This window comes from Saimiri boliviensis, chromosome 6 (genome assembly GCF_048565385.1).
Source record: "Saimiri boliviensis isolate mSaiBol1 chromosome 6, mSaiBol1.pri, whole genome shotgun sequence".
Lineage (NCBI taxonomy): Eukaryota > Metazoa > Chordata > Mammalia > Primates > Cebidae > Saimiri > Saimiri boliviensis.
The window spans coordinates 45,757,948-45,785,768 of NC_133454.1; the positions used below are offsets into that span (position 1 = coordinate 45,757,948).

The 27,821-nt window shown below is 38.2% G+C and overlaps 1 long non-coding RNA gene across 2 annotated transcripts in view; it reads left to right on the forward strand.

The window, feature by feature from the left end:
* LOC141584827 (uncharacterized) overlaps positions 1 to 5,598 on the forward strand; it is a 43,973-nt gene extending 38,375 nt beyond the window's left edge. For both annotated transcript variants that reach the window (XR_012518032.1, XR_012518033.1), the window contains one exon: positions 3,255 to 5,598. This is a non-coding gene — a long non-coding RNA (uncharacterized LOC141584827). The remainder of the gene's footprint in view (positions 1 to 3,254) is intronic.
* The last annotated feature ends 22,223 nt before the right edge of the window (positions 5,599 to 27,821 follow it).

Sequence of the window (27,821 nt, forward strand, 5' to 3'; positions counted from 1 at the left end):
TGCAGATGCCACTCATGTAGCCCAGCCCCGACTGGCCCTTCCAACATGGACTCCCAGTGGAGACCATCTGGTTCCTGAAGGCTTCTGACCCTCAGGCTGGAGCCCCCACACCTAATGATTTAATCAGTGTGGCAAAGAGGTTGAGGAGCTCTGGAGGAAGGCCTTGAGGAACTCTTTGTCCCCTCTATGGGCCACTCCCTAGATTCAATTCTGGGACTTCACAGTCATCTCTCTCCAGTCTCAACAATGTTTTGAGCACATAATACGTACCGGACCCTGTTCCAGGCTGATTTTTATTTTTAAAAAATCTTTTGAGACAGGGTCTGGCTCTGCGGCCCAAACTGGAATGCAGTGTCATGGTCATGGTTCACTGTAGCCTTGACCTCTCAGGCTCAAGTGATCCTCCTACCTCAGCCTCCCAAGTAGGTAGGTCTATAGGCATGTGCCACCACACCTGGCTAATTGTTTTTATTTTTGTAGAAACGGGGTCTCACTCTGTTACCCCGACTGGTCTTAAACTCCTCAACTCAAGCTATTCTCCTGCCTCAGCCTTTCAGGGATTATAGGTGTGAGCCACGGCACCCAGCCCAGGCTGCTTTTTTTGAGGGCTCATATTTTTCACAATTTCCCTCAGATCTGGTGAGTGAATTAAAGTTCTACAACTCATGTGTGGCTTCAAAGTGCTTCACATTCAGGGATTGTCAGACAGCAGTGCATAGGCAGTGCTGATCTGTGGCATAGTTACAGCCGGCTGAGAAAAATTAGAGGTAAGTTCGATAGAGTGAGTTTTTAATGAAGTTAAATCTATTCTCTCTAAAAGTTTGTTCTTTATTCTGATATTAATCCTTCCTCTTTTTAGATTTAAACTGGCATTTTTTTTTCATGAAATTACAGTAGACAGTAGGGTTTTCTTAATGTTCTTAATTGAAAAATAAAAATTTGACAATCCTGTTACCCCAAATACATTAATGTATAGATTGATATATGATGAACGTATAGATTGATATACTATGTATTACTCTGTGAACCCTTGACATGTGCAGCTTTGTTCTCTGACCTTTGCTTTCTGCAGCTCTCAGGACTATCCATGCTGAAAAGACACAATGCAGTATTTCTGCAGTCACCTCTCTGTTTGCAAATTTACCTTGGCCAGCAGTACAAATAGTCCAGCTATTCAAGGAGCCAGAATTTCCTCTGGAGGGATGGGGCTGTATTATGCACAGTTCCACCCTGGGCAGTTAGAAGACCTCACTGCTTTGCAAACTGTTGCTGAGCCTGAGTATTTCTAAGCCTTCCAAAATCCTTGGTGCAGTCTGGCCTCACATCACCAGCTGAGGGAATAAGCCTGAATACTGGTCCCCCACATATTCTGCTGAGGACACTCATCATATTCCAGTGTCATTCTGAAAAAAAGATTCTCAAATAGACATTTAGTAATCATCACAACTCTGACAAAGTTGACCTGAATCTGTCTTCAAAAATTCAAAAGAAAAAGGAATGAAAATTGGAGGTGATAATTTTACCAATGTCAAACCAAAGATAGAGACGTTTCATCTTCATTTACATCAAGCTTTTATCCTCCAAAATTTTAAAACCATTTCTTATATTACGTCCATCATTTAGCAATTAAAATTTTAGGGAGTTTACTTGAAACCCAACTTGAGTTTGGAAGTTTGGCTCATTTGACGCAGACTAGTTAAATCTGGCAATTCCTTTTTTTTCACCACAGGAGGCAGCTTGGGGTAGAGAATTTGGGTCTGTCTGACAGCAAAGACCTGAGTCTGAATCTTGATTGAAAATTGTTCAGTAACTAAGTTACTTTCAGAAGGCTTTTAACCTCTTTAATCCTCAGCTTCACGATTTATAAAATGGGTATTGTAAGACCAACAGCATGTAGTCATAATGAGTCTGGCATAAAGTAAATGCCAATCCTGTAAAATGCTAATCCTGTTTTTTAATCTAATTAGATGTCTAATTTTAATTTTAAATGCACTTACACAGGATGTCTTTTTTCCATTTTTAATATTTTAAAAATTGGGAGGAAGCAAGTTTGTTTTTCAAGTTTGTGAAGAGTTACACAAATGATTCTAGAGTAAAACGGTCTTGTACCAAATGTTTTACCTACTCATAATGCCAAATATCCACAATGTCAAACAAGAACCCCAAATGTTCTCAGCTTTAATTTCACACCACTGTCACTTTAACCAAACAGTCTCCTTAGCAGGGTACTTCAGTGCTGAATCATTGTTGACTCAGAGGTTTATAAATACCACTACTTGTATGACTTGGAGTCTTCTTCAGTGCTTCCCTATCTCCCTCTCTAAGTTCAATTAAGCCTGACCCTGCAAAGGGAGTGACATCTGACATGCTCACTTCCCACATTAGTGGGGCTGCTAAGTCTGCATGACGTACATGATACATTTATAAAAAGGAACATTCTAAAAATAAGTTTAATGTATTCTCATTCAACTCACTAAGAAACTGATGTAACTTGAAGACAGCAAGCTACACTCATCAGTTTTCTCTAACAGCTTAGTAAATGTCAGAAAGAAACGGAAATGTTCTAAATAAGGACATCACTCGAAGTCCTTACAAAGTAAATCAGAATGCATACTTTTTCTATAAAAAATGCTTTAAAAAGATGATATAAATATATAACATTCAAAATCTAATCTCACTTGGTAGGAATGGTTTAAAGATAACACTTGAAAAGACAGCTAAGGTGATATGTGGAAAGCAGCTGAAATGTATATAAAATCATTTCAGCAAGGGATTTAATTAAGGAATGGGGTGAGGAATTATAGATATAATATACCGTCAACACTGTTAGAGTCAACTCATCATCTATGCTAACAGCAATGTTCAGCAGGTAAGATAATCTAAAAATCCTGCATATTTGCTTTTGTATTCTAACATATTATTATTTGCAATAGATTTATCTTCCCAATTATATTTAAGATTTGTTTGCCTTTCTGGGTATTAATTATCTGATGGATGGAGAAAGATACCCAGTAGCACTCTCAAGGGCACAGCAAAGCTGAAAAAGTAAAATTTTGCCAGAGATGATCTGCAAAATAAATTATGTCTATAAGAGAGTAAGAGATGTGGCCTGGATCACTGACAGCATGGAGTGAGGCCAATCCCAATAACTGATGTCTCCACGGTCCATCAGCCATTACCCGACAGGGGCCCAGAAAGAAGGGTGGTTGCAAGCACTCCTACTCCCTCCAATTACTCTCCTTTTCTTCCCTCAGGCATGAACCCCACTCCTCCAGAGCAGTTGTGGTCAGAACATTTTGGGCAATGGTCCTCACACAAGAAGGATCTTCAAATTCAGGGGACAAATCCAAAGGAATTTGATGAATCAACTGAAAAATGAATGAACTGAGCCACAGACTGAGAGTGACCTGAAAAAAAATCAGTAAAGAAATTTTATCAATTGACTAGGGTGTCTGATTCTTAAGAAGGAAATGAAATGCAAAATTTGCAATTTATTCAGAATTCTCTGTAATCTCTTGAATTCCAAGGAAAGTGACAGGTCTTTTCAAATCCTTCTCCCGGAAACAGAATTATAAAAACAAAATACTGGAACAAAATCTCAGTGTTGAGAGTAAGTCATGTTGCCAACATCCTATAAACTGGGAAGATTAAAGCAAAGGCGTAACAAGATCAAAAGCTCTCACTGAAAGCCCACTCTGGTTTTCCCACTCTGGAAGGGGCACAGTGCTGTAAGAAGTTAAACAAATCTTGACAAATGTCACCAGCAATCCTGAATAATGAGAAATGAGGGCAAGAGATGAGGGTAAGCAGTGGACAAAACAGATCCACAGGTCAGAGGCTATGGGGACAGGGCAGAAGAAGCAAGCCTGTGGGTACATCAGGAAACCCTGCAGCAACTCAGCCACCTGCCCAGTTTTTCAATAGCAGCATAGGGTCATACTGACACAAGGAAGCACTTGCCTAAAGTGGGGAACTGGGGTAGGACCCTCAATCCCACTTTGAAAGGGCAAGAAGGACCATGAGAAAGATGAAGGCGCTTCTTCTACTAGAACCACAGTGTATATTGGAGCAGGGCCAACAATGACACTCTGCCAGCCCCAAGAGTTTTCTCTCATCCAAAATTTGACCTAACTGGCCACTTCCTCCTGATATATTAAAATGCATTTTCAAATTAAACGGATAGCATTCCACAATGACAGAACACTCCTCCAATTTGGTGGATAAAAGCCCCAGGGAAGGTCCAGAGAAAGTTGTACCCATTCTGCGCACTTAGATTAGAGGTCCCTGAACAGAAACTAGATATAAAAATACTGGCCTCAGGGGCCAATATCTCAACAAAGAGAGAAAACAGAGCTTCTGTGACATACATCCCTTCTTTTCTGACCCACATGTAACCCCAGCTTCCTCTCTACACTATTCAAGTTGCTGAATGAACAAATGATATTCTCCAACAACATCCAACTCTCCAGGGTATCTAAGAGGAAAAAAAAAAAAAAAAAAAAAAAAAAACAGGCTGGAATTGGCCATCTTCTCTGCAAAATTAAATGCCAAAAGAAACATTAAACGCCGAAAGGATAATGGGATCACAATAATTATTTTAAAGAAACAGTTGTGACTCAAGAGTTTTTTGGTTTTGTCTTTTCTGAGATGGGGTCTCATTCCCTTTGGCCCAGGCTAGGGAGCAGAGGTGGGATGTTGGCTCTCTGCATCCTTGACTTCCTGAGCTCATGTGACCCTCCCACCTTAGCCTGCGAAGTAGCTGGGACTACAGGGGCACGACACCATATCTGGCTAATTTTTTGGATTTTTAGTAGAGACAGGGTTTCACCATGTTGCCCAGGCTGGTCTTGAACTCCTGTAATCAAGCAATCCACCCACCTCAGCCTCCCACATTGCTCATTAGAAGCACGAGCCAAAGCACCTGGCCTGACTCAAGAGTTTTATGTCAGTAAAGCAGCCTTTTCATACAGAGATAACAGAAAAATCTTACCAAATATGCCGACTCTCAGAAAGTATACAACCCATGTATTCTTTCTAGAAAAATGACCCAAAGATATGAACTAATGGCAAAGAGGAGATGCAAATAAAGAAGTCACAGAGGAAGACACCGTGGAATGAAAGGCCCTGATGTGTGAATTAAAACATGTCATCAGATCTAAATGACTTGGTAAATAAGGTTAAAAACAAGACACAAATGTGATTATTAAAATTAAAAATGCATTTTCAAAAATAGAGTTTTAACACTTCAATAACTATCTAGAAAAAAACTTCCAGAATAAACCAACAGAAACCTAAGAAATTGGAAAAAGTATTATTTCTGATAAATTCCTTATCTTCATAGGTGGTAGTCATTAGATATCAGTTTATATTAATAACTTGAGAAAGTTTGAACCTAAAGATTTAAAATAACTTATTAGCAAAACAAAATATTGGCTTTTTATCCACAGAATTACTAAAAGAAAATTAAACCCAAAAAATGCAGATATTATATTAAGAAAGAAAATAAATAAAACAGAGGAAAGGCAGAAAACATGAAATGAGATATAAGAAGTAATAAACATTTGTTATAAAAAGAAATATAATGGGAATATCTCATCTGTTAAAAGGAAAAGACTCATATTGGGTCAAAAAACTAAATCTAACTATAGTGATGTGTCACTTAATGATGTGGATATGTGTTGTGTTGTTAGGCATTTTTCTCCATTGTGCAAACATCATAGTGTGTACTTACATAAACCTAGACAATATAGCCTACTACACACACAGGCTATGTGGTATAGCCTATGGCTCCCAGGCTACAAAGCTGTATAACATGTTACTATATTGAATACTGTATGCAATTGTAGCACAGTGGTAAGCATTTGTATATCTAAACAGAAAAGATAGAGTAAAAATACAGTATAAAAGATAAAAAATGGTATACTCATATAATGTACTTACCATAAATGGATCTTGCAGGACTGAAAGGTGATCTGGATAGTGAGTAGTGAGTGAATGTGAAGGCTTAGGACATTACTCTACAGTATTGTAGACTTTATAAACTGTACATTTAAGCTACACTAAATTTATTTTTAAATCTTTTTTTGTTTGTTTGTTTTAGGTTTCAGGGCACATATACAGGACTATTATGGAGGTAAGCTTGTGTTGCAGGAGTTTCATGTACAGATTATTTTGTCACCTAGGTAATAAGCATAGTATCTGATAGGTAATTTTTTTAATCCTCTTCCTGCTCCCACCCTCCACCCTCCAATAGGACCTAGTGTCTGTTGTTCTGCCCTTTGTGCCCATGTGTTCTCACTGTTTAGCTCCCACTTATAAGAGAGAACATACAGTACTTGGTTTTCTGTTTCTGCATTAGATTGCTTAGGATAATAGTCTCCAGCCCCATTCATGTTGCTACAAATGTCATCATCTCATTCTTTTTATGTCTGTGTAGTATTCCATGGTATATATGTATCATATATTTGTATCCAGTCTATTGTTGATGGGTATGTGAGTTGATTCTATGTCTTTCCTTTTGTGAATAGTGCTTCAATAAGCATACGTGTGTATGTGTGTTTATGGCAGAAAGAATTATATGCCTTTGAGTATATACCCAATAACAGCATGAATGGGTTGAATGATAATTCTGTTTTAAGTTCTTTGAGAAACTGACACATTGCTTTCCACAATGGCTGAACTAATTTATACTCCCATCAGCAGTATATAAGCATTTTCTTTTCTCTGCAACCTTGCAAACATCTATTACTTCTTGACTTTTTAATAATGGCCATTCTGACAGATGTGAGAAGGCATCTCATGGTAGTTTTAATTTGCATTTCTCTAATGCAACATTCAAGCTGAAAACCAAATCAGGAACACAGTCCCATTCACAATTGCCACAAAAAGAATAAAATACCTAGAAATATGCTAACCAGGATGGTAAAATAACTCCACAATGAAAATTACAAAACATTATTCAAAGATAACAGAGAGAATTACAAAACATTATTCAAAGATATCAGTGATGACACAAACAAATGGAAAAACTTTCCATGTTTACCAACAGGAAGAATCAACATTGTTAAAATGGCCATACTGCTCAAAGCAGTGTACAGATTCAATGCTATTCCTATCAAACTACCAATGACATTCTTCACAAAATCAGAAAAAAATTATTTTAAAATTTATACAGAATCAAAAATGAGACTGAATAGCCAAGGCAATCCTAAGAAACAAATAACCAAACAACAACAACAACAAAAAGCTGGAAGCATCACTTTTACCCAACTTCAAACTATGCTATATGGCTACAGTAATCAAAACGGCATGGTACTGGTACAGAAACAGACATACAGACCAACGGAACAGAATAAAAAGCCCAGATATAATGCCAAACACCTACAACCATCAGATCTTTGACAAAGCTGACAAAAACAAGCAATGAGGAAAAAAACTCTCTATTCAATAAATGGTGCTGGGATAACTAGCTAGCCATATGGGAAGATTGAAACTGGGCACTTTCCTTCCACCATATAAAAAACTCCAACTCACGATGGATTAAAGAGTTAAATGTAAAACCTAAAACTATAAAAACCCTAAAAAAAAAGAAAAAAAAAACAGGAAATATCATTCTGGACATAAGACCTGGTAAAGATTTCATGACCAAGATGCCAAAAGCAACTGCAACAAAAGCAAAAATTGGCAAATGGAAACTAATTAAACTAAAGAACTTCTGCATAGCAAAAGAAACTATCAACAGAGTAAACAGCCTACAGAATAGGAAAAAATATTTGCAAACTGTGCATCTGACAAAGGTTTAATATCCAGAATTTATAAGAAACTGAAACAAATTTACAAGCAAAATATAAATAACCCTTAAAAAGTGGGCAAAGGACATGAACAGGCCCTTTCAAAAGAAGATATACATGTGGCCAATAAGCATGTGAAACAAATCGTTTCTTTAACAATAAAGTAACCTCAGCCTATTTTAACTTTTTTACTTTATAAATGTTTTCATTTTTTAACTTTTTAATTCTTTTGTAATAACACCTAGCTTAAAACACAAACACATTACATAGCTATACAAAAATATTTTCTTTTTTATATCTTTACTCTGTAAACATTTTTCTATTTTTAATCCTTTTTTTTTTACTTTTTACTTTACTTTTACTTTTTTTTACTTTTTTTGTTAAAAACTAAGACAAAAACACACACATTAGCCTAGAACTACACAGGGTCAGGATCATCAATATTGGACTTCCACCTTCATCCCTTGTCCCACTGAAAGGTCTTCAGGGGCAATAACATGCATGGAACTGTCATCTCCTATGAGAACATACCTGGAACAGAATACCTGCTGAAAAGCCTGCCTGAGGCTGCTTTACAGTTACCTTGTTTCTTGTAAATGAAAGTAGTATGCTCTAAAATAAACATGAAAAGCATAGTGTACTAAATACATAAACCAGTAACATAGTCATTTAGCATCAAGTCTTATACACTGTACATAATTATATGCGCTACACTTTTATATGACTGGCAGCACAATAGGTTTGTCTATACAAGCATCACTACAAGCACTGGAATAATATGTTGCACTCTGACATCACCAGGCAGTAGGAAATTTTCAACTCTATTATAATTTATGAGACCACCATTATATATGCAATTAATTGTTAACCAAAATGTCTATTTTGGTTATTTATTTATTTATTTATTGAGATGGAGTCTCACTCTGTCACCCAGGTTATAGTGCAGTCATGTGATCTCAGCTCACTGCAACCTCCACCTCCCAGTTCAAGCGATTATCCTGCCTCAGCCTACCGAATAGCTGGAACTACAGATGCGTGCCACCACACTCAGCTAATTTTTTGTATTTTTAATAGGAATGGGGTTTTACCATGTTAGCCAGGATGGTCTTGATATCCTGATTTTGTGATCCACCTGCCTCAGACTCCTAAAGTGCTGAGATTACAGGCATGAGCCACCATGCCCAGCCTGTATATGCTATCTATAGGAGATACATATTCAAAGTGACTATATATATCTATAGGAGATATATATACATATGTGTGTGTGTGTGTGTGTGTGTGTGTGTGTGTGTGTGTGTATATAAAGTTACTCAGGAAAGTTAAGAAAATGGTGAAATAAAAATATAATATGCCTATACTAACTGCAAAAAAAAAAAAAATAGGTTTCCATACAAACATCAAAGTAGAAATCAAGGAAGAAGACATTAAATATAATAGCCACTTTTGTTAAAAAAAAGTGACAGTTTACAATAAGTTGTTGTTTTTTTTTTTTTTCCTTTTTTTTTTTTTTTTTGAGACGGAGTTTCGCTCTTGTTACCCGGGGCTGGAGTGCAATGGCGCGATCTTGGCTCACCACAACCTCCACCTCCTGGGTTCAGGCAATTCTCCTGCCTCAGCCTCCTGAGTAGCTGGGATTACAAGCACACGCCACCATGCCCAGCTAATTTTTTGTATTTTTAGTAGAGACGGGGTTTCACCATGTTGACCAGGTGGTCTCGATCTCTCGACCTTGTGATCCACCTGCCTCGGCCTCCCAAAGTGCTGGGATTACAGGCTTGAGCCACCGCGCCCGGCAATTTACAATAAGTTTTATCTGTCATAAACCTGTGTGCCAAATAACATGTAATCCTATATAAATGTATCTTTAAAATTCAAAATAAATTACTGTAGATATGAAGGAATTAACATCATTTTCTCATTTTTAGAAAATTGGGTAGATAAAAATAAATAAAATTATTGTAATAGCTTTATAAATGCCAAATTCATAGAGAGTACTCTAAATTCAGGTTGCCATGGAATATTTGTGAAAACTAATTATATATTAGGTAGCAATGTAAGTCTCAACAATTTCAAAATGTTGAAATGGTACAGAGCATATATAACCATATGAAAAAGAAATAGAGATAATCATAAAGAAACCACAAAGAATCTCCAATTAGTTAAGACAGGAAAGGAAAGAAAGGAGGGAGAGAAGGAGGGAGGGAGGGCAAGAAAAAGATAAATATACTTAAGTAAGTTTATGTAATTCTAGGATCAAAGAGAAAATAAAAATTTAATTGCATATTATTGAGATATTAATTATAATGGAACGCTATATATGAAAACTTATGAGATGTAATTCTAAGTCAATTATCAGAGAAAAATGCATGAGTTTATTTTGCTTTCCTTACTTAACAGATCCTTTCCTTTTTTATGACTTCTTCTTTTATTCATTTTGACGGTCTATACTCTCTTCTGTTTAAGAATATGCCAAGAAAAGTAAAAGGTAGAAAAAAATGTAGGTAAAGTAAGGTTCAACTTATAGAAGAAATTATTTAGCATGGGAAAGAATAGATCAAGTCAATCATTTCGGAAGACCTCTTCATAAGCCTCCAGGTTAGAGATGAAATAAGACAAAGCTCTATGGTCCAAATATTTATAGTTTTAAAAACTGATTACCCAAAACAAGCCTCGATCTATACATAAGCTCCCCGTTTCCTAATGAATGGCTGACTTTGAAAGCAAACAGGAGTTACTTTAATCAAGGTAATAACATTTAACAACCCTCATGCAGTACTCACTATGTACCAGGCAATGTTCTAAGCACTTTCTATGAATTAATTTGATCTTCATGACACATTAGTAATGCACTACCTTGCCTCAGTGTTAACATCTTTTCGTGATTTATTACTTAAAGTTTTTATTCTCTGTTCTTCCCACTTCAGTTTAGAAAAAAAGTAATCCTTTTCTCATCTGTAAACCACATGATTAGCAGAGAAGCATGTCAAGGGATAGAAGGCCCCTTATTTTTCCTGGACTTGTGTATCCTCTGTTTTCCTAATATATCTACCATGTGGTCCTGGACCATTCCAGGACTGCTCTTAGCTCTTGTCATCTAAAACTATTAGAACAAATAAGCCTATTAAAATTGTCATTTTTGAACTTGATGCAATCCAGTGTCTCCTTCCCAACTGATATTCAGTGATATTTCTCCTAGGTATGATGACAGAGAATAAGCATCAGTGCTTAAAATATGTCCAAATATTAGCACTTTTCTTTTTAAATTCTATATTTATAAAAAATAAAACCAAAGAAATGGAGCAATGGATGCTAAAAACAGCATCCAGTTCTGATACACAATTGAAACTAGCCTAGGAGAAAGTGTAATGATGTTTTGAAATGAATCATGTTTTAATGTCTTATAGAAAAAGATTAAAATTAAACATTAGATGAGTATAGCTTAGCAATCAGAAATCTTCCTGTGAAGTCACCACAAATCCAGTCTGAAAGGTCATTACAAATTCTCCCAGCTCTCTAAAGATAATTAGTTTCTTTTGAATAATGCTTAAAGGAAAATAGTCTTTCAGCTCTATGAGTGTGTTCATCTACTGGCATTTTTCTCCCCAAGAAGGAAATTCCTCTAAAACTATATAGAACAAACCTACAAAAAGAAAAAAGGAACCTAGGCGAATGAACAAATAAGCCATCAAAATGGATTGTTTTATTCAATCTCATTATCTTTTATTATGTCTGGGAAGAGCTATCATGCTTTATTTTTTTTACCAGCTAGAATGGAGGGGAGAATATGCCTAATAGAAGTTGGAAATGCACATACTCAGGTGCTCAAGAAGTTAAGCACATCTTATCAGACAATGGAGTAGATCCGATAGGAAGGACTCTCCTAGATCAGCAGAGAACACTTAGAGACAGAAAAGGGGCATACCTTGCAACAACAGTCATTTTATCATCCTTCATACTTCAGTATCCATTAAGTATCAGTAATGTGTTGGTTACTATGTTTATTTAACATACATCCCTCATTTTAATTCTTATTCCTATTCTGAATAAACTGTTTGTCATGTCACATTGCTGGTTATTATTTGTTAAGTCTGTTATTAGGAAATGGGTCATTTTTCACCTTTCTCAAAAGGACTGCATGCAATTAGAAACTGTCTCCAGATTGCTGCCAAGGCTTTCTTTTCCTAGAGTAAGAATAGTGAGTAATATGCTGCATTGTCACTATGCTCAGGGCAAAAGTAAACTGAAATAGAACTCAAGTGCACTAAAATGTAAAAGGCACAATGTATTTTCCTTAAAAAAGAGAAAGTAATCTTGGATTCAAAGGAGACCTCAAAACCACGAAACTTTCTATCTGGAACCTAGAGATCTGTCACAAGCCAGAGACTCTAGCCTACTTGGTCTGTAAAATGAGCTCTGGAAATAAGATATGGTGGGTAGGCTGACCATAATATGGCACTGCACATTAATTTGCATTGTATCTGGTTGATCTTCTTCTACATCAGTGATGCAATATCTTCATGACGCCTGTAATTAATAGCCTTTTTCAAGAAAAATTTTGAATACAGTAACTGAATAATTAACTGTATATGTTGCCATAGGAAGATAAGAAGACTATGAAATAAATTGTGATATGTTCCTAAGATTTTCTTAATAATATTTTGGTTGGAACTTCTGGTTCTGGGCATTAGTTAGTAACGGGCTCTGGAATTACTCTCCTACTACCAACAACTAGAAAAAGTGAACAAAAAACAGTTTCGGATATGGAACGACAAGTAACACAGAACTATGATTTCTGAAAGGAGGAAAACAAACGAGATGAGACCTACAATTGCCACAGCTTTCAACCTGGAGACAGTATCTAAAGGACAGTGCAGAGAGGTGGAACCCAAGCAGAGGCCAGAAGTAGGGCTGAATTGAGGAGACAGAGACTGGAGTTTGGAGAGAGTACTAAAGAACAGGGAGCTACAAAGAGAAAGGGCACCAGAAACCTGCACATGAGTCTGCTTGAGTTGTGGACTGAATACAGTCTTCATGTGCATAGGATGAAGCTCCAGACATCCAGGGAAAATAACTTCTAGAGAAAAAGTAATTACTGAACATTTGTAAGTAGGACAATTCCCTGAGCTCACATAAGACTGGGAATCTTTCAAGTTCCCAATAGTTGAAGTACAGAGACACTGATAAATAGGGCATAGTCAAGATCTCAGAAAGGTCACACCATATATTGGGATAAAATTAACCATAGAAAAGTTACTCTGGACATTTATATTAAGGAATTTTTTTAAAGTCTTGATCTAATATTAAAGTCTTTGTCTAATCTTCACTTAATTTAAGATTACTCTAAAACAAAGTTTAACACTCTTTAAAGAAATACCACAAAATCCAGCATTCAACAACATAAAATTTACTATGTTTACAATACAATCAAAATTACTAGAATAAACATGAGGAGCAGAAAAATGTGATTTACAATGTGAAAAATATCAGTTAATAGAAACATACTCAGAAAGGATAAAGATGATGGAATTGGTTTTTTTGTTTTGTTTTGTTTTTTGTTTTTGAGACAGTCTCACTCTGTCACTCAGGCTAGAGTGCAGTGACATGATCTCAGGTTACTGCAACCTCTGCCTTCTAGGTTCAAGCTATCTTCCTGCCTCAGCCTCCTGAAAACCTGGGACTACAGGTGTGTGCCACCACGCCCAGCTAATTTTTGTATTTTTAGTAGAGATGGGGTTTTGCCATGATGGCCAACCTGGTCTTAAACTCCTGACCTCTGATGATCTGCTCACCTCAGCCTCCTAAAGTGCTGGTATTACAGGCATGAGTTACCAAGCCTGGCCATAAATATTTTTTTAAGGATCTAAAGTTAAATATGAACATAGGAAGAGAGATGGAGGATATGAAAAAGAACCTGATGAAATTTGTGAGATAAAAAATAGAATATCTAAAATGAGAATTCCATTTTATAGAATTATCATTAAGCTAGACACTGCAAAAAAAATTAGTGAACTTCATGACATAGCAAAAATCTACGTAAAATGAAACCAAAAAGGGACAAAAACAAAACAAAACAAAACAAAACAAAACACAAACCAGGCATTCGATGACCTGAAGGAAAATATCAAGCAATCTGACATATACGTATCTAAAAAATAATGGCCAAAAAATGTCCTAATTTGTTGAAAACTACAAATACACATATTCAAGAATTTTAGCAAACACCAATCAAAATGAACATATACACACATACACACACAAACACACACACACACACACACACACACACACACACGAAGCCACCAAGGTACAACATAATCAAATTATTGAAAGTCAATAATGAGGAAAAAAATCCCAATGGCATTACAGATTTAAAAGGAACATTACATGCAATGAAACAAAGTTAAGAATGACTGCATCTTTTTTGTCAAAAACTATGCAAACCAGAAAAAAATTATCTCAGCTATCTACTGTAGCACAGCAAATGACCCCAAAATTAATGGCTTAAAACCACAATAATAACATATTAATTCTCACAATTCTTGTAGGTCAGGAATTTGGGAGTGGCTCATTTAGGCAGTTCTGTGTAGGTGTCTCTCATGAGTTTTCTTTACAAGGACAGGAAAATTCACTTTCAAGGTATGTTACTTCTCATTTCTGACAAGTTGAGGCTGAGAAGTTTGTTGTTCCCTAACTGAGCTACCATATGAGACTGCTAGAGCATCTTCATAACATGGTGACTGGCTGTGTCCAGAATGAGTATTCTAAGAAACTAAAGGGTAAGCTACAATAACTTCATGAAACAGTCTTAGAAGTCATATGATATAATTTCAATGTGTGGGACAGGGCTACACAAAGGCATGAAGACCAGGTAAGGATCATTAGAAGCCATGTCGGAGGCTGGCTACCACAAGAGATTTTTAAGGGCCTGGGGAAAGTTTGTCATCCCATTTTCCCTCACTGCATATGAGGCAAAAATATCTCTCAAAGATAAAGGCAAAAAAAAATAATGATAACTTACCAAACAAATCTGAAAGAAGTGTTGCCAGTAGACCTGAACTACAAAAAGTATTAAAGTAAGTACTTCTGACATAAGGAAAATTATACCAGATGAAAATTTAAGTCTACACAAGGTAATAGACTGCTGGAAATGATAAATATGTGGGTACGTGTACAATACATTTTTTTTCTCAAGTTTAAATTTATTTGAAAGGTAAATAACCACTTAAAACAAAAATAAACATGTTGGGGGTTATAATATCTTTTGATATAAAATACAGGGAAACAATAGCACAAAGAATAGAAGTAGAAAATGAAACTATATTCTTCTCCGATTTGTATACTAAATGTGAAATGACAATATTATATGAAGCTGGACAGTGATAACTTAAAGATATATATTGTAAATATTAGACTAACAACTAAAAGAAATACATCAGAAAGAGTAAACGTCAGAAGAAGGAGTATTACCTGAGATTAAAAGGAACATTGTATAATGAATTTATATTTATATTTCCATTTATATATACCAATGGTGGTGTGTGTATATCTATAATACCATTTATATAAAGGTGACTTCATCAGTGAGAAGCAGTAATCACATGTATATATCTAATAACAAAGCTTCAAAACAAAGTTAGTCTATAGACTATAAAGGAAAAATAAGCTGGGCACAGTGGCTCATGCCTATAATCCCAGCATTTTGGGAGGCAGAGGCAGGTGGATCACCTGTGGTAAGGAATCCAAGACCAGTCTAGCCAACATAGTGAAACCCTGTCTCTACTAAAAATACAAAAATTAGCCAGGCGTGGTAGTGGGTGCCTGTAATCCCAGCTACTTGGGAGGCTGAGACAGGAGAATCGCATGAACCCAGGAGACAGAGGTTGCAGTGAGCCAAGATCACACCATTGCACTCCAGCCTGGGCAACAAAAGCAAAACTCTGTCTCAAAAAAAAAGAGAGAAATTGATAAATCCCTAAGTGAAAAGGTTAAAAGATTACAAAGTGTTGGTGAGGATGTGAAGCAACTGGAACTATCATACACTGAGTAATAATAGAATAAGGTAAAATTACTCTGGAAAACTGAGTTTCTTAAAAAGTTAAAGGTATGTGTTAGCCTGTTTACATCTCTATAAAAAAAAAATACCTGAGGCTGAGTAATTTCTAAAGATAAGAGGTTTATTTGTCTCTGCAAGCTGTACAAGCATGGCACCAGCATCTTCTTCTGGTGAAAGCCTCAGGAAGCTTATAATCATGGCAGAAGGTGTAGGGGAGCCAATGTGTCACATAGAAGAAGCAAGAGAGGAGGAGCAGAGGAGTAGGTGTCAGGCTCTTTTAAACAACCAGATGTCACATGAACTCAGAGCAAGAGCTCACTCATTACTATGAAGACAGCACCAAGATATTCATAAGAAATCCACCACCATGACCCAAACACCTCCCACAAGGCCCCACCTCCAATACTGGGGATCACATTTCAACATGAGATTTGAAAGAGACACACACCCCAACCATAGTATTCCACCATGGCCCTCAAATCTCATGTCCTTCCTACATTGCAAAATACAATTATCTTTTCCCAATAGTCGCCCAGTGTCTCAACTCATTCCAACATTAACTCAAAAGCCCAAAGTCTCATTTAATACTCAAGGCAAGTTTCTTCCACCAATGAGCCTATAATCAAGAAAAAGTTCTTTACTCTGAGATACAATAGTGATACAGGCATTGGATAAACATTTCCATTCCAAAAAAGAGCAATGAGCCAAAAGGTAGGGGCAAGGGGCACCACACAAATCCGGAACCCAGCAGGATAAACATTAAATCTTAAAGCTTCAAAACAATCTTTGTCTACATGCCCTGCATCCTGTACACTGATGCAAGGAGGGGGCTCCCAAGGCCTTGAGTGCCTCTGCCCTTGTGGCTTTTCCAGGCTGAGGTTGCAAGCTGCCAGGTATCTACCATTCTGGGGTCTGGTGAGTGGTAGCCCCATTACTACAGCTCCACTAGGCAGGGCATCAGTGGGGACTTCAACCTATCTCCCCTCAGCACTGTCCTAGCAAGGCCCTCTGTGGTGGCTCCACCCTCCCACAGCAAGTTTCTGCCTGGGTTCCAGGTTTTCCCATACATCCTCTGAAATCTAGGTGGAAGCTACCAAGCTTCCTTCACTCATACATTCTATGCACCCACAGGCTTAACACCACGTGGAAGCCACCAAGATGTATGGCTAGCACTCTTTGGAGCAGCAGCCCAGGCTATACTTAGAACCCTTTCAGCCATGGCTAGAGCTGGAGCAGCAGGGATGCAAGGAGTGATGTCCTGAGGTGGCACTAGGCGGCGCCCCAGACCTGACCCCAGAAACTGGGCCTGTAATGAAGGGGCTGTCCTGAAGACTTCTAAAATACCTGGAGGTCTTTTTTATTTATTGTTTTGAAGATTAACAGATGGCTCCCTTTTAGGCATGCAAATCTCTCTAGCAAGTGATTGTCCTGCAGCATGCTTTTTCCTTCTCTACCACATGGCTAAGCTGCTTTTAAGCTCTGCTTTCCTTTTTATCATAAGTTCCAACTATCAGTCATCTCTTAGCTCCTGTATCTGACCATAGATTGTTAGAAGCAGCCATACCACATCTTGCACACTTTGTTGCTCAGAAATTTCTTCTGCTAGGTACCCTAGCTCATGAGTCTTAAGTTCTACCTTCCACAAAGCCAAAGGACATGGAAACAATGCAGCAAACTCTTTGTTAGGGCATAACAAGAACGACCTTTACACCAATGATAGTTTCTCATTTCCACCTGAGACTTCATTAGCCTGGTTTTCACTGCCCATAATCAGCATTTTACTCCAACCACTTATTTAACAAGTCCCTAAAAAGTTCCAAACTTTCCCTCTTTTTCCTGTATTCTTCTGAGCCATCCAAACTCTTCCAATCTCCATCCATTTCCCAGTTCCAAAGCCACCTCCACATTTTCAAGTATCTTTATAGCAACATCCCACTCTCATTACCAATTTTCTGTGTTAGTCCATTGTGTTGCTACAAAGGAATATTTGAGGCTGGGTAAAGAAGAGAAGTTTATTTGACTCACAGTTCTGCAGGCTGTACAAGCATGGCACCAGCACCTTCATTTAGTGAGGATTTCAGGAAGTTTGCAATCGTGGTAGAAGGCAAGGGGGAGCCAGCGTGTCACATGGTAAAAGAGGGAGCAAAAGAGAGGGAGCAAGAGAGGAGGTGCCAGGCTCTTTTAAACAACCAGATCTCACAGGAACTCAGAATGAGAATTCACTCATTACTACAAGGACAGCATGAAGCCATTGCTGAGGGATACGCCCCCATGATGAAAACACTCCCCACCAAGCCCCACCTCAAACATTGGGGATTACATTTTAATATGAGATTTTGAGCAGACAGACATCCAAACCATATCAAGGTATATCTACCATATATTTTCCATTTTCAGTGAGCACATACCTACCACTCCTAGGTAACAACCCCCAGAGAAATGAAAACATATGTGCATTCCAAGATTTATATATAAATGTTCATAGTGGCTTTATTCGTAACAGCCAAAATACAAGTGATCCAAGTGCCTACCACCAAGTAAATAGATTAAAAAGTTGTGGCATACTCATACAACAAAATATTGGGCTGCAAAAGAAAGATTAATTTCCATAACATTATGCAAAACAAAATAAGTCATACCAAAAGAAGAGCACATCCTAAATGATCCCATTTATGAGACGTTAGGAGACAATTCTGGCATTTCTGCACGTCTTCTCATAGAGGGGCATTGACAGCTTTGTTCAGCCAGGTTTGCAAAGCTGCTCCAAGGCAGGGATCAGATTTGTTTACATCCTTGTGTAATAAAGTTAGTCTTCTCTTCTCCTTCCAGAGATATTTCAGGGTTGTAAAGATAACGCTCAATCTGAATCAAAGGACAAATTTGTTTCCCGACTGAGATGATCAAGATAGTATCTCTCTTCACAAGGAAGTATGAACAGGTTTGCCAGTAGCCCATTTATAATATTAGAGATTTCCTAGGCTCACTGTTTCCATGTGTCATAGATCCATGATGTGCACAGTATTAACCTGGGCCCACCTCCATATCATCCCATATGTCTTGAGGCTTAAAGAGAATCAGTAAGATCACAAAGCTTATATTGCCTACTGTGCTGTAATAAACTGTCTAAATTTATCTGGGCTCATGTCTCCTCACCGGCCAAGACTATGGCAGAAGAGCAAGCTGAACAAGTACTTGAAGTAGTCACTGTTCCTAGGAACTGCTTGACTGCTTGACATATAAAACTCTAGGGAAGACCAATCTAATCTATAGTGATTCATAGTAGATTGATGGTTGCTTGGGACTGGGTGTGAGGATGACTGACTGGAAAGGAGCTGAAGGAAACCTTTTTGAGGTGGTGCTATGTTTGTCAAGGCTCATCCTACTATATACTTAAAATGTGCAACTTACATTCAGTGTATGCATCAATAAAATTTATTTTTAAAATAAATTTTCCTCTCCATCACATGACTAGTATATGTCTGAGATACTGCGTGAATGATAAATAAAAATAATGCCCATGTCCAAGGTAATATTCCATTATGAAAAGAGTATTCGACTAAAGTTGATTTGTCACCTTGGATAAGTCAGGTAATCTCACTCTATCCAAATTATTTGGAAAGGTGAAGTGAAGGCTACATACTTCTTAAGTTTTGACTAAGTGAAAAAGCTGAGATTTAACACACCCATACTGAGTTTTTTGAAAAGGGTTTCATTTTAAAATTTATAGGCCAGGTGCAGTCGTTCACACCTATAATCCCAGGACTTTGGGAAGCTGAAGTGAGAGGGCTGCTTGAGCCCAGGAATTCAAGAGCAGCATGGGCAACAAAGCAAGACCCCGTTTCACACACATCAAAAAAACAACTAGCCAGGCACCGTGGTGCATGCCTGTAATCTCAGCTACTCCGGAGACTAAGGTAGGAGGATCACTTGAGTCCAGGAGTCCGAGGCTGCACTGAGCCATGATTGCACCACAGTATTCCAGCCTGGGTGACAGAGCAAGACCCTGTCTCAAAAAATTAATTTTTTTTTTTTGAGACAGAGTTTCACTGTTGTTGCCAAGGCTGGAGTGTAATGGCGTGATCTCAGCTCACTGCAACCTCTGCCTCCTGGGTTCAAGTGATACTCCTGCCTCAGGCTCCAGAGTATCTGGGATTACAGGAGCCCACCACTACACACAGCTATTTTTTTATATTTTTAATAGAGATAGGGTTTCACCATATTGATCAGGCTGGTCTCCAACTCCCGACCTCAGGTGATCCACCTGCCTCAGCCTCCTAAACTGCTGGGATAACAGGCATGAACCACTGCACCTGGCCTAAAAAATAAAAAAATTGTAGTTGCAACATATACTTTGAATTATGAGTTTACTTTCAAATAAAGGTGTTTCTGCTAGAATGTACCTGAAAATCTCACTTAAAAAGCTGGAAAAAAAATAAATTTGGGACAAACAACTCAAAATCTATGCAACGTTCTAAGCAATAACAAAACAGTATCAATCCTAACAGAAAACACTACTCCACTAAAGAGACACTATAATCCTGAAAAATAAAGAAATGCTACAATAAATATAGGAATATCCCCAAAAGATGAAGTTTTGATGATGAAAGGGGTGAAGGATTGAGACTTCTGTTTTATAAGGGACAAGGTAAATGTTGAAAGATCAGAAAGAACCACACAGTAAGTACTTCTAAGATACAGCATGTGTCTAAATTAGAGAGGGGTATAACAGGATAAATGGACAATCTGTATAGCTCTGGATTCTCCCATAGTTCACTGTATTCAGCTCCATGAGAGTGTTTTTCCTTCAATGCAATCTTGGTTACAGTTAATATGCTGGGAAAAACCTACACAATCAAACAATGTGACTTCCATTTTATACTGACACTATCCTCCAATTTACCATTTCAGTGTAAGGAAATTTGGTTTACAGAAATGTGCACATTAGTAGCAGAACAGACTGTCCTTTTCTTTAATATTTGAGGTCCAAAGTCAATTCCTTAAGAAAATCTTCCCTGACCTCTTGCCCCAGACTTGGGCAGGCCCCACCAGGCACACAACCTCATAGCTGTCTGTACTTTCCCTTTATAATATATACCACAGTTTATAGTCTTATGAATTGTTTTCTTATTGTTTGACTCCCCCGTGGACTCTAAGAGGTATTTTCACTCACCACCATATGCCCAAATACTGGCATAGTGCCTAGGCACATAGTAGGTGCCCAAGAAATATTGATTAATTAGAATAATTATTTAATTAAATGTTATTATGCCATTAAAGTTACCCTTAATTGCTGTGCTATGGCTTTTATAAAATTAAAATTTACAATGATATTATTTTTTCTTTTGCTACTGCTTTATTTTTAAAATAAGTGACAGAAAGGTTGCTTTGGGGACAGATCCATTCTGTTGGTGACAGGGACAAAGAACAATAGGAGAAATGAAGATGGGGAAGAAAAATAATAAGTTTGGTGAATTAAAAAAAAAAAATCGCACTGTGGCTTCCAGATCTCTATTAGTATAAAAGGTTACTAAGTGAACCTTTTTCAATCAATATAGTACCTCCTTCACTTCACCTGTTCAACCTATCCTGAGAAATAAATTTAAAACATCATTGGAAATAACATTACTGTAATTATTTGCTTCTACAAATTTCATTCAGTGATTTGCCATCTCCTTTACTTCCCATTGTGAATGGCCCCACAAGGTAACTTGTATCACATTGATTAGACAACAGCACATACACAACTTTACAATGAGTAAGGGGGAAAGAAATCAATCATTCTTTATATTTCCCCTCCAGAATACAATGCCATTACTCTTTCCCCAAAATTCTACATATTAATGAGGTTGAAATTATCATCAAAATTATAAACTAAGGCCTAAAGAAATTAAATGTTTTCTTGCCCATGGTCATACAATAAATTTACAAAAGAGCTGAGGTTAGAATTCAGATGTCTAACTCTCAGTTTAGTGAGATTAAATGAGTTTTAGGATTCTTTTCTTCCTTCTGTAGGGATTTCTAAACGTCTTCCTTCTTTTTCTTCTTTTTAAAATAGGGCTTTGCTTTCTGAAAATCTGCTGTAAATCACGACAGCCTATGTCATATCATGACAGATATGGAAATAAAATGCTTTGATTTTGCCATATTGTAGTTTGCCAGTGATTCCATTTGTGCACAAAAAGTGAAACACAGAAAACGCACACACAAATGAACACACCAAAAAAATAGAAATTACATCCAGAAAACCAAAAAGATGTTTTGAGCATATAATTTACAGCAACAACAAACCTAAGGCAAAATGAGACTTCTAAATCCAAAACCTTTCACCACTATTATTATCACCTTGGCAAATAGTGATATGGTTTGGCCTTGCATCCCCACCTAAATCTCCCCTTGAATTGTAATAATCCCCACGTGTCAAGGACGGGACCCATTAGGAGATAACTGAATCATGGGGGTGGTTCCCCCATGCTGTTCTCATAATAGTGAGTTCTCACGAGATCTGGTGGTTTTATAAGGGGCTTTTCCCATTTTGCTTGGCGCTTCTCCTTCTTGTTGCCATTTGAAGAAGGACATGTTTGCTTCCAGTCCCACCATGATTGTAAGTCTCCTGAGGCCTCCCCAGCCCTGCAGAACTGTGACTCAATTAAACCTCTTTCCTTTATAAATTACCCAGCCCTGGACAGTTCTTTACCACAGCAGGAGAACAGACAGATACAACTAGTGATCATTTTTATTGCCTGCAGATATGGCTTAAGGTTTGGCAACTTGTCCTAAGTGTTTTGCCAGGCACTTGACAAATTGGATCCAAGGAACTACTACCAGCTCAGGTGGGCTCCAATGTAAAGTTCCATATTGAAAGTCCCAAAGTAACATAAACTCAAGCAAGCTGGATGGATCCTCAGACCCAGAGTAAACTAGAACCTTCTTTTCAGAGATGTGTGCTCCAATGTGTCCTTGCAATAGGGTGATGGAAAGCAAAGAGTGCATTTCAAAGGAAAGAACTTACTCAGGAGGCATGGTCTGTGGTGGTGATAAGCACAAGCCTTGGAGACACAAACTCTGCTTGTATTCAGATTCCCACTCTGCTTCCCACGGGCTTCTGTCCTTGGGCAAGTTATTTAACAACTCTGAGTTTTAACAATGTCCCCTATTCAAGTAGCAGGTGCACTAAAAGCCCAGACTTCACCACTATACAATATATGCATGTAACACAACTGCACTTATACTCCTAAACCTATTTTAAAAAAAGAAACCACAGCTATAAAATGAATGTATTGATAGCACTTATAGCAAGTACTTACATCACAGAGTAGTTGTAAGGATCAAATTAATTGACATTTGTACAGCACTTAGAGTAAAACCTGGGACCTCTAAGTACTATATATGTGTTTGCTAATAAATAAAATAATATCCTTGGTAGCATTTGGGGAAATTTTTTTTTTGAGACGGAGTTTCACTCTTGTTGCCCAGGCTGGAGTACAATGGGGCAGTCTTGGCTCACTACAACCTCCGCCTCCTGGGTTCAAGGGATTCTCCTGCCTCAGCCTCCTGAATAGCTGGGATTTCAGACACTTGCCACCATGCCTGGTTAATTGTTTGTATTTTTTAATAGAGACAAGGTTTCACTGTGTTGGCCAGGCTGGTCTCAAACTTCAGACCACAGGTGATCCACCCACCTTGGCCTCCCAAAGTGCTGGGATTACAGGCATGAGCCACCTTGCCCGGCCCAGGGGACTTCTTTTAAGGAAGTTCTTTCTCCGTAGTTCCCAAAGTACCACACATGAGTCTGTTTTCTCCCACTTGTAAGACAGTTTGGAAACAGTGCTCCCTTGTTCCATCTCAATGTGTAAATAAATGGAAGCCTAACAGTTAAAGCTGAGAAGGTTTCACTTTGCAGTTAGCCCCTGGAGCCAATGCTAACCTCTTAAGGAAAAATGAAATAAAGAAAAATACTAAACAGAAATAACAAAGTCTGTACACAAGATATAGCTTAAGAGCTTGATCACGGCACTGACATTAATTAGTAATCAGGGCAGTTGCTGGTGTCTCTTCGTCTCTCAAATATACTTTCAATAGGCCAAGTGCAGTGGCTCATGCCTGTAATCCCAGCATCTTGGGAGGCTGAGGTGGGTGGATTGTTTGAGGCCAGGAGTTTGAGACAAGCCTGGCCAACATGGCGAAATCCCATCTCTACTAAAATTACAAAAATTAGCCAGGCCTGGTTGTGCATGCCTGTAATCATAGCTATGTGGAGAGGCTGAGGCATGAGAATTGCTTGAACCCAGAAGGCAGAAGTTGCAATGAGCCATGACCTCGCCGCTGCACTCTAGCCTGGGTGACAGAGTAGGACTCTGTCTCAAAAAATTACAAAAGATATATATTTTCAATAAAAAGTAAGTTGTTAATTGTTGCTTCACAGATAACTGAGCTAATTCAAAGAGAGCAAACGGAATGTTCCTACAAGCCAGGTCAAAGGGGATTGACACATAGTGAACATTTAATGGATAAATTATAATAGCAAATATATATTTTGCATAAACCCCATGTCAAGCATTTTTCTAAGTGCTCTACAGTAATTCTATAAAATTATTACTGACTTTGTCTCCACTTTAAAGAGAAGGAGCTTACACAGTGAGCAACTGTTGGAGCTGGGATTCAGACTGGGATTCTGTCTAGCTCCAGAGTCTGTACACTGAGCAAATAGGCCATGCATGAATTTAAGACACAATTCAGAAGGACAAAAGTGGCAGCCAAGAGAGTACGCTGCTTGGGTCTCCATTCAGCTGCAAGGAGTTCAGTAGCTTCAGCCTTTATCTGTGCCTTCAGGATCTGCAGGTTTTGAACTGAGGCCATGTCCTTAGGCAGTCTCCCAATGATTTCATGAGGAAGGTACTAGGGCCTGCTAAAAGCAGGACTTCTCTAACAGAAGTCTTCACTCTGGAGCTCCCTGTTGGCTTGGCAGAGACCATCAGAGCTGCACCGTGGCCCCAGGGTCTCCCCACACTCCATCTTCCCTTTCCTTCCACAGGAGACAGATCAGCACCGCAGTCTGAAGGCTTCTCCCGCTCAGTCCTCCTTCCTCGCCTCTTTTGCTTTCACAGGTATCAATCACCGCCTCCCTCAAGAAACTTCTTGGACTGCCATCTACTTCTCAGAGGAAGTATCTGATATTCCCAAATAAATATCTGGCTGAGATTTCACCAATACGAAAAGAGTATAAAATTTTAGTTACAAAAATTGGAACTGCAGGAGATGAGCCCAGACATGTTAGAGAGAGTTGCCTGGCTAGATGTGTGTCAAGGGCAAGCTAGACACTTAGCTGCCTCGCTGTAGCATTAAACCTTTTGCCTCACATTGCTTTGCCACTCTGTTGACAAGTTTTCATCTTCACTCAAGTACTGATTTTAATCTTATGCTAGAATACCTGCTTTTCTTTTGTCATTTTCAACACAGTAAGAGAATGAAATCTGGCTTCATTGTAAAATTAATACTGCTATTTTGGTAGATGCAAATGCTTCCTACTCCCCCAGTTTTATCTGGAAGAGAATGCAAAGGCTCTTGACACATGCAACTCCACAACTGAGCTGACTTCTTCCCATTTAAAAGGCAGACAAAGCCAGATGCGGTGGCTCATGCCTGTAATCCTAGCACTTTGAGAGGCTGAGGCAGGTGGATCGCTTGAGCCCAGAAGTTTGAGACCATCTTGGGCAACATGGTGAAACCCCATCTCTACTAAAAATATAAACTGAGGTGGGAGTGAGGAAGGAGACCCAGGCATCTAGGATTCCCTCTCCCTCTGTCAGCCACTGTGCATCTCAATAGAAGAGAGAGCAGGCCAGCTGGTGCCTCCTGAATCTCCTTCCTGAAAATAACATGCTTGGTCTTGGGGAAACTCTCTGGAAGACATTATTTTTACTTAAAACAAGATCAAACCAGAAACCTTTTCACATATAGGTCCTAAAACTGTAAACCGAAACCCTTTCAGATGTGATTCCTGAAACTGTAAACAGAGACCTTTTCACATGTGAGTCCTCAAACTGTAAATCGAGTAAACCTAAAACTGTAGACCTTTCATATGTGATTCCTGAAGCTGTAAACCAAGATCCTTTTCATAAGTGATTTCTAAAGCTATAAACCTAAGATTCTTCCACGTGTAACATCTAAAGTATAAGCCTATATAAAGGCAGAATCTTCCTTTGTTAGATGAGCTGGGCTTTGGACAAATTATGCCCAGGCTTCCAGCAGAATAAACTCTTTCCTTCTGTATTTGGTGTTTGGGAAATTCCCGTAGCCATTCCTGCTACAGGAGGATCACCTGAGCCTGAGGAGGTTGAAGCTGCAGTGAGCCGTGATTTTTCCACTGCACTCTAGCCTGGGGGACAGAGTGACACCTCATCTCAAAACAAATAAAAAATAAAAGGCAGACAAGTGGGCTTTTCACTAATTTTTTACGTTCAGGAAAAATAAGATGCTTTCTTAATTGACTTCCTCAGTAAAAATTATAAAATCATATAGTAGGAAGGAGAGAAAGATGAAAACAAATCCAGGTTTCTCCACATGGATTTAGTCTCCTGGAGATAAAGACAGATAACACATTATGATCAAGTCAAAAGGCAAGAGATTGCTTATAATTCTTTAAATTTTGTGAGTAAGTATTGTAGAAACCATTAGGGATCTATATTGTAGAAGTATTTATACAGTACATAAGCACACCACTATGTACAACAGTTGCATTTGTTAGCGCTATTTGTTTATAAGCAATAGAGAGCAACTCTAACTATCTTAAGCAAAATAAATGTATCAGGAAGATGTGAGATTCACAGAAGCAATGAAAGGCTAGAACCAGAAACAACAATGGCTTGTAGCAAGAACAGTACATTCAAGGAGCCCTGCTAGGATGGGATGGAAATCCAGTGATTTTCAACATCATTGTCCTTCTGCTCAATATTTGAATTCCAAGGAGGGAACAGCAGCTTGGTTTAACTTGTATCATTTTCATCCCTTGGGAAGAAGTAAACAGGATCCCTGATTATAGTTCCAAAAGACAATACCCAGTGGGAAAGAGAAAATTCCTTAAAAGGAAGTCAGGAAGCAAGACAGAAAGAAAGCAAGGAAGGAAGGAAGGAAGGAAGCAAAGAAGGAAGAAAGGAAGGAAGGAAAGGAGGGGAAAATGAATGTTGAACAGCCAAATAACTTCAGCTATTTAATAGGTTAGGTCACATTTCCCTTTTTTTTTTTTTTTTTTTTTTTTTGAGATGGAGTTTTGTTCTGTCACCTAGTCTAGAGTGCAGTGTCTCGATCTCAGTTTATTCCAACCTCTGCCTCCAGGGTTCAAGTGATTCTCCTGCCTCAACCTTCCAAGTAACTGGGACTACAGGTGTGCACCACCACCCCTGGCTAATTTTTATATTTTTAGTAGAGACTGGGTTTCGCAGCGTTGGCCAGGTTGGTCCCGAACTCCCAACCTCAGTTGATTACCTGCCTCAGCCTCTCAAAGTGCTGGGATTACAGGTATGAACCACTGCACCCAGCCTCCCAATTATTACCAGTGAGGAAATTCAGTAAGATGCATATGATTTCTCCATGTGCCTCTATCTGCCCCTCTTGAGGCTAATCAGCCTTTGCTAGAAGGCATACAACTGGAATAAAATGTTTCTTAGTATTATTGAATCAGTTCTTTGAAAGAGATATAGATAAACCAGAGTAACTTTTGAAGAGGGGACCAGTATGGTGAGAGAATCTAAACATCATATTATCTAAAGAAGAGTTGAAGAAACTAAGAATATGTAATCAGAAGGAAAAAGTCTGAGAAGGTACAGAAAGTATAGTTAGCTGCATTCACATGGTTATCATGTGTTGATGACCTTAGAGTTACCATCTTTTCAAATTATAGATTTGGAACCTAGGGGGTTCAGAACCAATGGACAGATTCAGAAAAGAATGAGAGAAGGTTGGCTCTGCCTTCACTGGATATC